Source organism: Solanum tuberosum, unplaced genomic scaffold (assembly GCF_000226075.1).
Source record: "Solanum tuberosum cultivar DM 1-3 516 R44 unplaced genomic scaffold, SolTub_3.0 scf00071, whole genome shotgun sequence".
Taxonomy (NCBI): Eukaryota; Viridiplantae; Streptophyta; class Magnoliopsida; order Solanales; family Solanaceae; genus Solanum; species Solanum tuberosum.
Genome location: NW_006238997.1, coordinates 1,095,651 through 1,108,566, shown reverse-complemented (window position 1 = coordinate 1,108,566; position 12,916 = coordinate 1,095,651).

Here is a 12,916-nt window from a genome sequence, read left to right as displayed (position 1 = left end):
CGATACACATTCTGAGTGAACCATCCTTTTTCTTAACAAACAATATTGGAGCACCCCATGGTGAGATGCTTGGTCGGATGAAACCTTTGTCTAACATATATTCTAACTGTTCCTTCAATTCCTCAATTCTACCGGAGCAGTTCTATAAGGAGGAATAAAGATAGGTTGTGTATCCGGAAGAAGGTCGATACCGAAATATATTTCCCTTTCGAGAGGAATACCGAATAGATCATCTGGGAACACTTCCAGAAACTCTCTTACAATAGGGACCGACTCAAGAGAAGGGGTTTTAGAATCTACATCCCTCACCCTCACTAAATGGTACAAACAACCCTTAGAGATCATATTTCTAGCTTTAAGACAAGAAATAACCCGACTCCTAGGCATGTAATTTCCCCCCTTCCACTCAAGGATAGGCTCATTTGGAAATTGGAACTTAACCACTCTAGTTCTATAATCAATGGAAGCATAGCATGAATGCAACCAATCCATACCAAGGATGACATCAAAGTCTAACATATCAAGTTCTACCAGGTGAACAAGAGTAACTCTATGGGATAAGGAGACGGGACACCTATATTCCCTCTCAGCCAACACAGAATCATCAATAGGGGTAGAAACAAAAAAAGGCTCTAATAGCACATCAGGAGGCACATCAAAACTCATAGCCACATAATGAGTCACAAAGGACAAAGTAGCACCGGGATCAAGCAAAGCATACATATCAATTTGAAATTTTTTTAACATACTGGTCACCACATCGGGGGAGCTTTCTTGATCACCTCTAGTATGGAAAACATAGAATCAGTTTTGCTTAGGAGCACTAGCACCCGAACCACTTGGACCGGATGAGAGGTTGGGTTGAGCCCTACAACGAGTATCTCCCTCATTATTAGCAGCTGAGGGACAATCTCTTATCTTGTGACCCATCTTTCCACACCCAAAGCAAACATTGGAGCCCGCTAGACACTTACCCTCATGATTTTTCCCACATTTAGCACAAGTAGGCATGGAGGATTTATTACCATCTCCTTGAGGTTTAGGGTTAGATACTCTTTCAATGTTAGGCCTTGGAGGAGAATTTGAAGAACCTTTCTCGGAAAACCTTTGCCGAAACCTCGAACGACCACGTCCACCGAACCTAAAATGTGAGAAGTTACCATCATCCGTTCTTGCCCTCTTTGTTTCCCTAGAGTTTTCCTTAAGCTTTTCTTCCTCAATTTGTTAGGCATGCACCATAAGGCGAGAAATGTCCATATCATGACCAAGCATAGCAATGCGACATTCTTTGATAACCAAGTTGGATACCCCTGACACAAAGTTACTCATCTTGGTCCTACGATCCACCACAATAGAAGGAGCATACTTAGATAGTTGAGTGAACCTCAAAAAGTACTCCCTCACAGTCATATTTCCTTGCCGAAGGTTGAAGAACTTAAGCACCTTGGACTTTCTCATCTCTAGAGGGAAGAACCTATCAAGAAAAGCACTTTTGAACCTCTCCCATTCTATAGGACCCGCTCCTTTCGGCCTTGCATGTTTCCATTAATTAAACCAAAAGATGATTCTGAACTATTGTGAACCATGACACCACCCTTGGTAGAGTCTACTAACTGAACATATCAAGCTATTGTCTAAACACCCTATTCATCAAACCCATAAATACCGCCAAAGCATTAGTCAAACCAAATGAAATCACCAAAAACTCATAATGGCCATACCAGGTTCTAAAAGCCATTTTCAGAATATCATCATCCTTCACCCTTAATTGGTGATAACCTGACCTAAGGTCAAACTTAGAAAAGTAACTATCTCTGGTCAACACCGAAATCTATTTCCCTTTTAGGGGAATATCGGGTAGATCATATGGGAATACTTCCGGATACTCATTAACAATGGGGACAAACTCAAGAATTGGGGTTTCGGAATCCATATCCCTCACCCTAACTAAATGGTACATGCAACCCTTAGGGATCATCTTTCTAGCCTTAAGAAAAGAAATAAACCGACCTTTTGGCGTAGAATTTCCTCCCTTCCATTCTAGAACAGGTTCATTCGGAAATTGAAATCTTACTACATGGATTCTACAGTCAATAGAAGCATAACAAGAGTGCAAAAAAATCCATAGCAAGGATAACATCAAAATCTAGCATGTCAAGCTCTACCAAATCAACAAGAGAAATTCTATGGGATAAGGAGATGGGACACTTCCTATAGACCCTCTCAGTCATCACAGAATCACCATCAGGAGTAGAGACAAAAAAAGGATCTAAAAACACATCAAGAAGTACATCAAATCTCATAGCCACATATGGCGTCATAAAAGAAAAGATAGCACCGGGATCAAGTAAAGTATAAACATCAAGTTGAAAGACTTCCAACATACCGGTGACCATATGAGGAGAACCCTTTTATTCACCACGAGTCTGAAGTGCATAGAACCTATTTTGCTTGGGAGCATTAGTACCCGAACCACTTGGACCAGATGAAGGATAGGGTTGAGCCTTACGACGACTATCTCCCTCATTCTTAGCAACTGAAGGACAATCCCTTATCTTGTGGTCCATCTTTCCACAACCAAAACAAACATTGGAACCCGCTAGACATTTGCCTTCATGCTTTATTCCACCCTTAGAACAATTTGGAAATGAAGACCCACTACCACCTCCTTGAAGTTTAGGGTTAGACACCCTCTTCTTGTTGAACTTAGGAGCATTGGAGGAACCTTGCTTGGAAAACCTTTGTCGATACGTAGGACGACCATTTCCATCGGACCTTGCATGAGAGAAATTACCATCACCGGTTCTAGACCTCTTTGTCTCCCTAGACCTCTCCTTAAGTTTCTCCTCTTCAATCTGTTGGGCATGAACGATGAGACAAGAAATATCCATGTTATGGACAAGCATAGTAGTACGACACTGTTTCACTTCCAATTCGGATGCACCCAAAATGAACTTTCTTATCCTTTCCCTAGAGTTGACAACTATTGATGGAGCATATTATGACAATTAAGTGAACCTCAAAGCGTATCCTTTCACACTCATGTTTCCTTATCAGAGATTGATAAACTCAAACATTTTTGCCTCCCTCATATCGAGAGGAAAGAACCTATCAAGAAAAGAATACTTAAACCTTTCCCACTCTAGGGGACCTACATCTTCTAGTCTTGCTTCCTTCCATTGGTTGATCCAAATTTGAGCAACAACTTTAAGTTGATAAGCGACCAATTCTGCCTTTTCCACCGGAGTCACTCCCATAATAGCCAACACCTTTTAAACCTCATCAATGAACTCTTGAGGATCTTCATCAACCTTAGAACCGTAGAATTTAGGAGTATTCATCCTACTAAAATCCCTCAGTCGAGATGCCGCTGTACTCACATTTGGGTTCACGGGTCCACAACTTCCCTATTGGCTTGGGCCGTCACGGTGTCACGACCCGAGCCTACACCCCGGACGTGAGATGGCGTACACGACTCCGAAGAGCCTTATACAAGCCTCATAGCATTCATAACATAAGACATATGAAATAGTGTGGAATTTATAGCTTTTCTTTAAATCCATACAATCAAAAATATCATTTAAAACAACAGAAGTCTACTTGTCTCACATGGCCATCTAAAAACATCTTGAATCAAAAGTAGGGTCACGACCCTTACAATAGAAAGTATAAAAGTATCTAATACAATGAAAGAAATGAAACATCAATAAAGCACTTGTCCTAGGATCCATGAGGATATACCACAAGCTTTGGAAGAACTCAACTCAAGCTTGAACTAGAAGAAATCAACTCAATTGCCGGAACCTACACTTTGTAGTAAAAATAGAAGAAATATCAGTTTGCACTCAAAAATGTACTAAGTATGATAGCCATGCAAAAATCATGCTTAAAATGGACATTTGGTTGAAAACCATGGATTATGCCAATTTTGAGTAACATCTTGAACTTTAGTACAAAAGGCATAAGATACAAGCATAATCAATATATAAGCCATTACATCACATTAGGACCATCACCTTAGATAACCCTAAGTTATACTTCTGCAATGTAAGAATAGCATCCCATACTACTATTCCTACTAAGTACCACTTTGAGGCCACCTTAGATGAACTTACCATTCTTCCCTCTCATCTTTAGCCAATAATCATGCATAAGGAACATTCACATTTCATAAGTCATGACAAGGAAAATAACTCATAATACAATCCAAGTAAAGCATGCATCATTACATGAAGCATTTAAGTCAACATTCTCATTAGCTTCATTAAGAGCACATTCATTCATTAGACATTAAGACATTGGAGAATCACACCATAGCCCTCTCAAAGCCTACTCGTAAGACCGGTAACATTTTAGCTTAGGTGGATCCACTAGCTAATATCCTATGTGGGCACATAGTTATGAGATAAGAAAGATGTTCATTAAAACCCGACCTAATGTGGGGAGAGCTTCAATCTTACCATATCCGCTCGATACTTAGCCTCCATTCCCATATAGTAGTTCATTCACATTAACATTATTGTACTTGAGAGGGCTACCAACATTAGGTCTACCGACCCAAAGTACATTACAAATGAAAGGGCCACCACCATTAGGTCTAGCAATTCAAGGTACATTATGAGGATAGGTCATTGAATCCTCAAGAAAGGGCCACCACCTTTAGGTCTAATGATTTAAGGTTCATCATTTCACACATGAAAGGGCTACCACCATTAGGTCTACCGATTCAAGGTTTAACATTCATTCATTCATTCATAGACTCGTCATGAAAGAGCTACCAACATTAGGTCTACTGATTCAATACAAATCCTTACAATACTTCATTAGTCATTTATGAAAGGGCTACCACCATTAGTGTAACACCCCAGAAATCTAATGACCTAAGCTAAAGCCTAACAAGTGAACTACTGTCCCAAATAAGGTTAACATCAAGATAAGAGTCATAAAATGACCTTCCTAAGTTAGTACTAAAGTTTTAGTCCCTTAACATCAAGGCATGTCCCCCCCAAGGACCCCCCAAGGGCCCTTGAGGAGGGCCAAGGGGACTGCCCTAAAAGCTGTCTAAAATAGCTTGGTCCATGAAAGGGGCACCCACGCCACATGGGTGGACTCATGCCCCATAAGTGGGGTTCGTGAGTCAAGACTTATTCTTCCCCTTGGCTCCCCCAAATCTCCAAGTTTCTGAACCAAATGATGCCTTGCCAGTACGGGGCTTCACCCCACCTATGGACCGTAGGTGGGGGTCGTGGGTTGAGACTTAGTTTCCCCATCCCTTCCCTGATTTTACCCCTTCTCTGATGGAAACCATGACTTGACAGCACGGGGAGCCACCCTACTTACGGTCCGTAGGTGGGGGTGTCGTGAGTCACCCCTGAAGCTGTCAAGTGTCGGCCAATTAAAGGGTAAGTCCATAATTCCAAATCAATTAATTAAGGGTAGGGACAGTTATTTTTAGTTATAATAGACATATATAATTACTTTTAACTATTAACCAACTCTTTAACACCTCATAACTCACAAGACTCAAAAATTAAAAATCAACTCTCTTCTCTGAAAAAATTCTCTCTCTAAGACTCCACTGAAGAGCAAGGTCAAGGTCAAGATAGGGGTTCAAGAACAAGACTTTCTTATCCAATTTTGTGGAATTCAACCTAAGGTATGGATTCTCTTCATTCTTGGGTAGCTATCCCCCAAGAAGTCCCTTCATAGAATGTTTTTAAGACTTCCAAAACCTAGGGTTTTCATCTAGTCATGTGTCTTCTTCCAAAACGATTTCAATTGTTTAATTATGGTTTATTATGATTAATTATGATGATTTATGGTTGTATTAATGGATTATTGTTGGGTTTTGATGAAAATATCCTTTGGACCCATGATTTCCCCTTCTTCCCAAATTATGAACTAAGGTGTGACTTGATTGTTCATGTAAGCTTGACAATTAATTATGTTTATGTTTATTAAGTTGTTGAATCATTAAATTCCCCTATATAGAGTTGTAATTATAGAATTTAGGGTTGATCTTGATTCCTATCCATGAAGGGCAATAACTAGGGTTTGGGTATGTTGATGAAGATTGTATATGAACTCATGATTTACTTAGGTAGTGATGATCTTATGACTATTGTGTAATTGTGGTATTTATGCAAGATCCTTATTCACTATACCATTTACACTTGATTATGAATGAAGTATGTATGTTTGTTTATGATAAACTTGTTGTGTTGATTGAAAGGACATTCTCATGAACACACTATGAATATGATATGAAAGGTTTACTCACATGTTGATGATTCTAAGGTTGAAAGGATATCCTCACCTTATGAATCTATGAGCTAGTATGATATTATGTTGGTTGAGTGCCTAGTGCATTCTTTCATAAATATGAACTTAAGTGAAGACTAATATGACTTTTAAAGGGAATTATGCTTAGCACCGAGCAGATATGAGTATGAGATGGGTTCTTTCACGCTAGTAGTTGGGTTCCCAATATGGTTATCTCATGAGATGGAAACCTCCATGTTATTAGTTAGGGTTTCTAGTAGCAATCTCCTTATCCCATAACTATGTGCCTACATAGGTCTTTAGCTAGTAGATCCACCTAGAAGCTATTATGAAAGTTCTACCTTAGGCATGTAGGACACCTCTTTTCCCTATATGATATGAATACAAACTATGATATGAATACAAACTATGATAAGAACATGGACTTTAAATATTACTTCTTAAGAGGCACTACTTAGTATGAGTGGGGGTATCAGACTTCACTTATGCATTGCACAACTAGACCTTAAGAGGAGTTATGGTGAGGTTCTCTTATGTTATGAAGGCTTAAGAATTATGTATGAAAGGTATGTATGAATGTTAAGGTTGACTTCACTTGTTACAACATATGAACATGAATGACTCCTTACTTATGTATGTTGGGTATGAATAAGGTAAAGAAAGATATGTATGTTGTTGGTGACCTAAATGTGGTACTTAGCATTTTGTAGGGTTATGGGATCTTACCTTTGCATTGCACTAGTATGGCTTTGGGTTGTTTATATGTTGGTTTGACTTATATTCTTTATATATGTGCATAATGGTTTCTAAACTTGATAAAGGCATGAATTCAATTAAATGTCCCTTTTATGCATGTTTTAAGGATTTTGTGCATGGCTTTCATACTTAGTACATTATTTGTGCTAACCCATATTTTCTACATTCTATGAGTGTAGGTTCAGATCGTTTTGAAGTACTACTTTCTTCAAGTGAAGCTTGGGTTGACTATTCCCTAGGCTTGGTGAGTCATCAAGATCGAGGACAAGATGTTATCATTTCTTAGCTTTTATGTACTTTCCACTTTTGAGACTTTATTGATGTAACATAATTTGACCCTAATTGTACTCTCTATTGTACTAGATGGTGATTGAGACAAGTCTAGATCCTTATTTTCATCTATGAAGAAGAAATTGACTTTTATTGTAGAAGTTTTAAATTTTCCGCAATTATTCTATGTATTTATGTTATGATTATGCTAAGGGCTTGTATGAGACCCCTTCGGGGTCAAGTACGCAATATTACTTCTAGGCGGTAATCCCGGGTCATGACAAAATTGGTAATCAGAGTACAAGATCAGAGAATGATTCTAGGATGATGTCTCATGTACCACGTCTAGTAGAGTCTTGTTTATAAGTGTGAAGCGCGCCACACTTATGAATTAGAGACTATAAGATGTTTAGGAACTTTCACTTCTTTCATTACTCTTTAGTTGTGCCTTAGAGTATTAACTCTATGAAGTCCTTTTCCTAACCTTTTCTTGTGCATATAGGAATATGACAACAAGAAGAACGGCTGCAAGAAGGATGGAAGAGGAGATTGTGGATGATGGAGTTTCTCCCCAATGTCCCCAAGGTCAACAAGGGCCTCAAGTTCCTCAAGCTCCTAATGATGAAGGGGCTATGACCAATGTGGAGATATGGTCGGCTCTCCAAACATTGACTCATGTTATAGCGACTCAAGTCACTAGGGATACTAGAGCTCATGTGAACCCCAATGCAAGGACAACCGCTTCAAGGATTAGGGATTTCACAAGAATGAATCCCCCTATGTTCTATGGTTCCAAAGTGGATGAAGACCCGCAAGGGTTTATTGATAAAGTGTTTAAGGTGTTTGATGCTATGGATGTGTCTTCACAAGAGAAGGCGGAACTAGCCGCCTACCAATTGAAGGATGTGGCCCAAGTATGGTATGAGCAATGGAAGGAAGAGAGACCCATAAGAGCGGGCCCGGTAGATTGTGGAGTGTTGAAGTCAGCCTTCCTTGATAGGTTTTCCCCTTAGAGTTGAGAGAGAGGAAGATGAAGGAATTCATCAACCTTCGCCAATGAGGTATGAGTGTGAAGAAATATAGCCTTAAGTTCACCCAATTGTCTAAACATGCTCCAACCTTAATGGAAAGAAGAGAGACCCATAAGAGCGGGCCCGGTTGATTGTGGAGTGTTGAAGTCAGCCTTCCTTGATAGGTTTTCCTCCTAGAGTTGAGAGAGAGGAAGATGCAAGAATTCATCAACCTTCGCCAAAGAGGTATGAGTGTGAAGAAATATAGCCTTAAGTTCACCCAATTGTCTAAACATGCTCCAGCCTTAGTGGAGGACTCTAGAGCCAAGATGAACAAATTTGTTATGGGGATATCCGACTTGGTAGTCAATGAATGTCGTTCAACAATTCCCATCCCAAGTATGAATATTTCACGTCTTATGGTTCATGCCGAACAGATTGAGGAACAAAAGCTCAAGCAAGTGAATAGAGAAGTGAAGAGGGCAAGGACCGATGATGGGAATTCTTCCAAGGGTAAATTTGAGGTTCAAGGTAAACCAAGGTTCAAGAAGAGGTTTTCCAACCAAGGCTCCTCTAGCACTCCAAGGGTTAACAAAGATAGGGTGTCTAACCCTAAGCCACAAGGAGGTAATAGTGGTGGCTCTTATGTTGAAAGGCCTAGTTGTGAAAAGTGTGGCAAGAAGCATGAAGGCAAGTGCCTAGTTGGCATGGATGGTTGCTTTAGTTGTGGAAAGAGCGGTCATATGAAGAGAGATTGTCTCATGATAAGGGCTCAAGGAAGAGAGGGCAAACAAGTCCCCTCTAGTGGCTCAAATTCCGATGCTCCCAAGAAGAATCGCTTCTATGCTCTCCAATCCCAAGGGGACCAAGAAAGTTCCCCGGACGTGGTAATGGGTATGTTTTAAGTCTTTTCCATTAATGATTATGCATTGTTAGACCCCGGTGCCACTTTATCATTTGTTACACCTTTGGTGGCTATGAAATTTGAAGTACTTCCCAAAATTTTAGAGGAACCTTTTTCGGTTTCTACCCCGGTGGGTGACTCGGTTGTATCTAAAAGAGTTTATAGGAGTTGTCCCATTTCATTGTCTCATAAAGTCACTTTGGTTGATTTAGTAGAATTAGATATGTTAGACTTTGATGTCATATTGGGGATGGATTGGTTGCATGCTTGTTTTGCGTCCATTGATTCTAGAACCCGGGTAGTTAAGTTTCAATTTCCAAATGAACCTACTTTAGAATGGAAGGGGGGAAATTCAAGTCCTATAGGTCATTTTGTTTCATATCTAAAAGCTAGAAAAATGATCTCAAAGGGGTGCATGTATCACATTGTTTGGGTTATGGACGTTGAGTCCAATACTCCTTCTTTGGAGTCGGTCCCGGTAGTGAGTGAGTATCTGGAAGTCTTCTCCGATGACTTGCCTTGTATTCCTCCCGAAAGGGAAATAGACTTCAGCATTGATCTTTTTGTCGGATACACAACCCATATCCATCCCCCCTTATCGGATGGCTCCGACTGAATTAAAGGAATTGAAGGAACAACTCAAGGACTTGTTAGACAAGGGTTTTATTCAACCAAGCATATCTCCATGGGGTCCTCCAGTATTGTTCGTAAAGAAAAAAGATGGGTCCCTTAGGATGTGTATTGATTACCGCCAATTGAACAAGGTCAATATAAAGAATAAGTATCCACTTCCTAGGATTGACGTTTTTTTGATCAACTCCAAGGGGCTAACTTCTCCAAAATAGATCTTCGTTCGGGTTACCATCAACTAAGGGTAAAAGGATGTGACATTCCTAAGACGGCCTTTAGGACCCGGTACGGTCACTATGAATTTGTGGTTATGTATTTTGGGTTAACAAATTCCCCGGCGGCATTCATAGACCTAATGAATAGGGTGTTTAGGCAATATCTTGATTCGTTTATGATAGTTTTTATTGACGATATTTTGATCTATTTGAAGAGTGAGGGTGAACATATGGATCATTTGAGGATTGTGTTGCAAGTCCTTAAGGACCACCAATTGTATGCAAAGTTTAGCAAGTGTGAGTTTTGGCTAAAATCAATTGCTTTCCTTGGTCATATTGTGTCGGGTATGGGTATTGAGGTAGACCTTAAGAAGACGGAGGCGGTCAAGAGTTGTCCTAGACCTCTAACTCCTACTGATATTAGAAGCTTTTTGGGTTTAGCCAACTACTATAGAAGGTTTGTTGAGGGTTTTTCCTCCATTTCTTCTTCATTGACGACCTTAACTAAAAAGAAAGCTAAGTTTGTGTGGTCGGATGCTTGTAAGAAAAGCTTCCAAGAATTGAAAGATAGACTTACTTCCGCTCTGGTGTTGACCTTACCAGAGGGTATCGATGGGTTTATGGTATATTTTGACACTTCTCGAGTGGGTTTGGGATGTGTCTTTATGCAAAGGGGTAAAGTGATTGCCTATGCTTCGAGGCAACTCAAGGTACATGAAAAGAATTATCCAACTCATGATCTAAAATTAGCGGCGGTGGTGTTTGCCTTGAAATATGGAGGCACTACCTTTATGGGGTCATGTAGATGTCTTCACCGACCACAAGACTCTTCAATATGTGTTTAGCCAAAAAGACTTGAATCTCCGGCAAAGAAGGTGGTTAGATATTTTGAAGGATTATGACATGAGTGTCCTTTAGCACATTGGCAAAACTAATATAGTTGCGGATGCCCTAAGTAGATTGTCCATGGGTAGTGTGGCTTATGTAGAAGATGACAAGAAGGAATTGGCATGTGATGTGCATAGGTTGGCCCGATTGGGTGTCCAACTAGTGGATTCCACCAAGGGTGGAGTTATGGTCCATCATAGTTCAGAATCGTCCTTTGTGGTTGATGTGAAGTCTAAGCAACACCTTGACCCTATATTGATGGAGTTGAAAGAATCGGTTCTCAACAAGTTCATTGAGGCTTTCTCCCAAGGGGGGGATGAGGTGCTTAGGTACCAAGGTAGATTATGTGTTCCAGATGTTGATGGCTTAAGAGAGCAAATTTTAGAAGAGGCTCATGGTTTGCGGTATTCTATTCATCTGGGAGCCACCAAGATGTACCGTGATTTATGGGAAGTCTATTGGTGGAATGACATGAAAAAGGATATAGCGGGTTTTGTGGCCAAATGTCCGAATTGTCAACAAGTTAAGGCCGAACATAAAAAACTGGGAGGTTTGTCCAAATATATAGATATTCCCACTTGGAAGTGGGAGGATGTGAATATGGACTTTGTTTGTGGGTTTGCCTTGTACTCGAAGGCAACATGATTCTATTTGGGTCATTGTTGATAGGAAGATGAAATCAACCCACTTTATTCCGGTCAAGACTTCATGTTTGGCGGAAGACTATGCCAAGTTGTACATTAATGAAATAGTGAATTTGCATGGGGTTCCCTTATCTATCATATCAGATCAAGGTACCCAATTTACTTCACATTTTTGGTAGGCATTCCAAAAAGGGCTTGGTACCAATGTTAAACTTAGTACCTCTTTCCACCCTCAAACGGATGGTAAAGAGGAAAGGACCATTCAAACCTTAGAGGACATGTTGAGAGCGTGTGTGATTGATTTCAAGGGTAGTTGGGATGACCATCTCCCATTGATTGAGTTTGCCTACAACAATAGTTACCACTCTAGCATTGCCATGGCTTCGTTTGAAGCACTTTATGGGAGAAGGTGTAGGTCTTCGGTTGGGTGGTTTGAGGTAGGTGAATTTGCTCTAATTTGTCCCGAACTAGTTTATGAGGCCATTGAAAAAGTTTGACTTATTAGAGATAGGTTGAAGACGACCCATAGTCGGCAAAAGTTTTATGCCGATAATAGAAGGAGGGATCTAGAGTTTGAAATTGGTGATTGGGTCTACTTGAAAATCTCACCTATGAAGGGTGTGATGTGGTTTGGTAAGAAGGGGAAGCTTAGTCCCCGATATGTGGGCCCATATCAAGTCTTGGAACGTGTTGGGAAAGTTGCATATGAATTAGACTTACCAAATGAGTTGGCTCCGGTTCACCCGGTGTTTCTTGTTTGCATGCTGAGGAAGTGCATTGGTGATCCGGTATCCATCCTTCCTTTAGATGGTTTTGGAGTTGATGAGAGTCTAGCCTATGAAGAGGTTCCGGTAGAGATTTTGGACCGGCAAGTGAAGAGGTTGAGAAATAAGGAAGTAGCCTCCGTTAAGGTTTTATGGAGGAATCACTTAGTTGAGGGTGCTACATGGGAGGGCAAGGCTGATATGAAGTCCCGTTATCCTGATCTTTTTCCTTCTACTCTTATTCAAACTTGAGGTAAGTAATTTCTCTTGAGTTTTTAGTGTTTTGGGAGTCATGTGTATTGTATGAGTTTTCCATGATTTCCTTATGTTTTGCATGTTCTTGTGAGAATTCATGTTTAGTATAAATTGAGTTTTCATGGTTTATATGTTCCTCATGTTGATTTGCATTTTAGTATGATGATTGCATTTTTGACTTCATGAGGTGAAATGATGAACATGCTTAGTTATGTTTTGATGAAATGATATGTTGGCTCCATGTTGTCGTGTTGAGCTTGATTGAGTTGGAGAAGGTAGTTCCTCCTATGTTTATGTG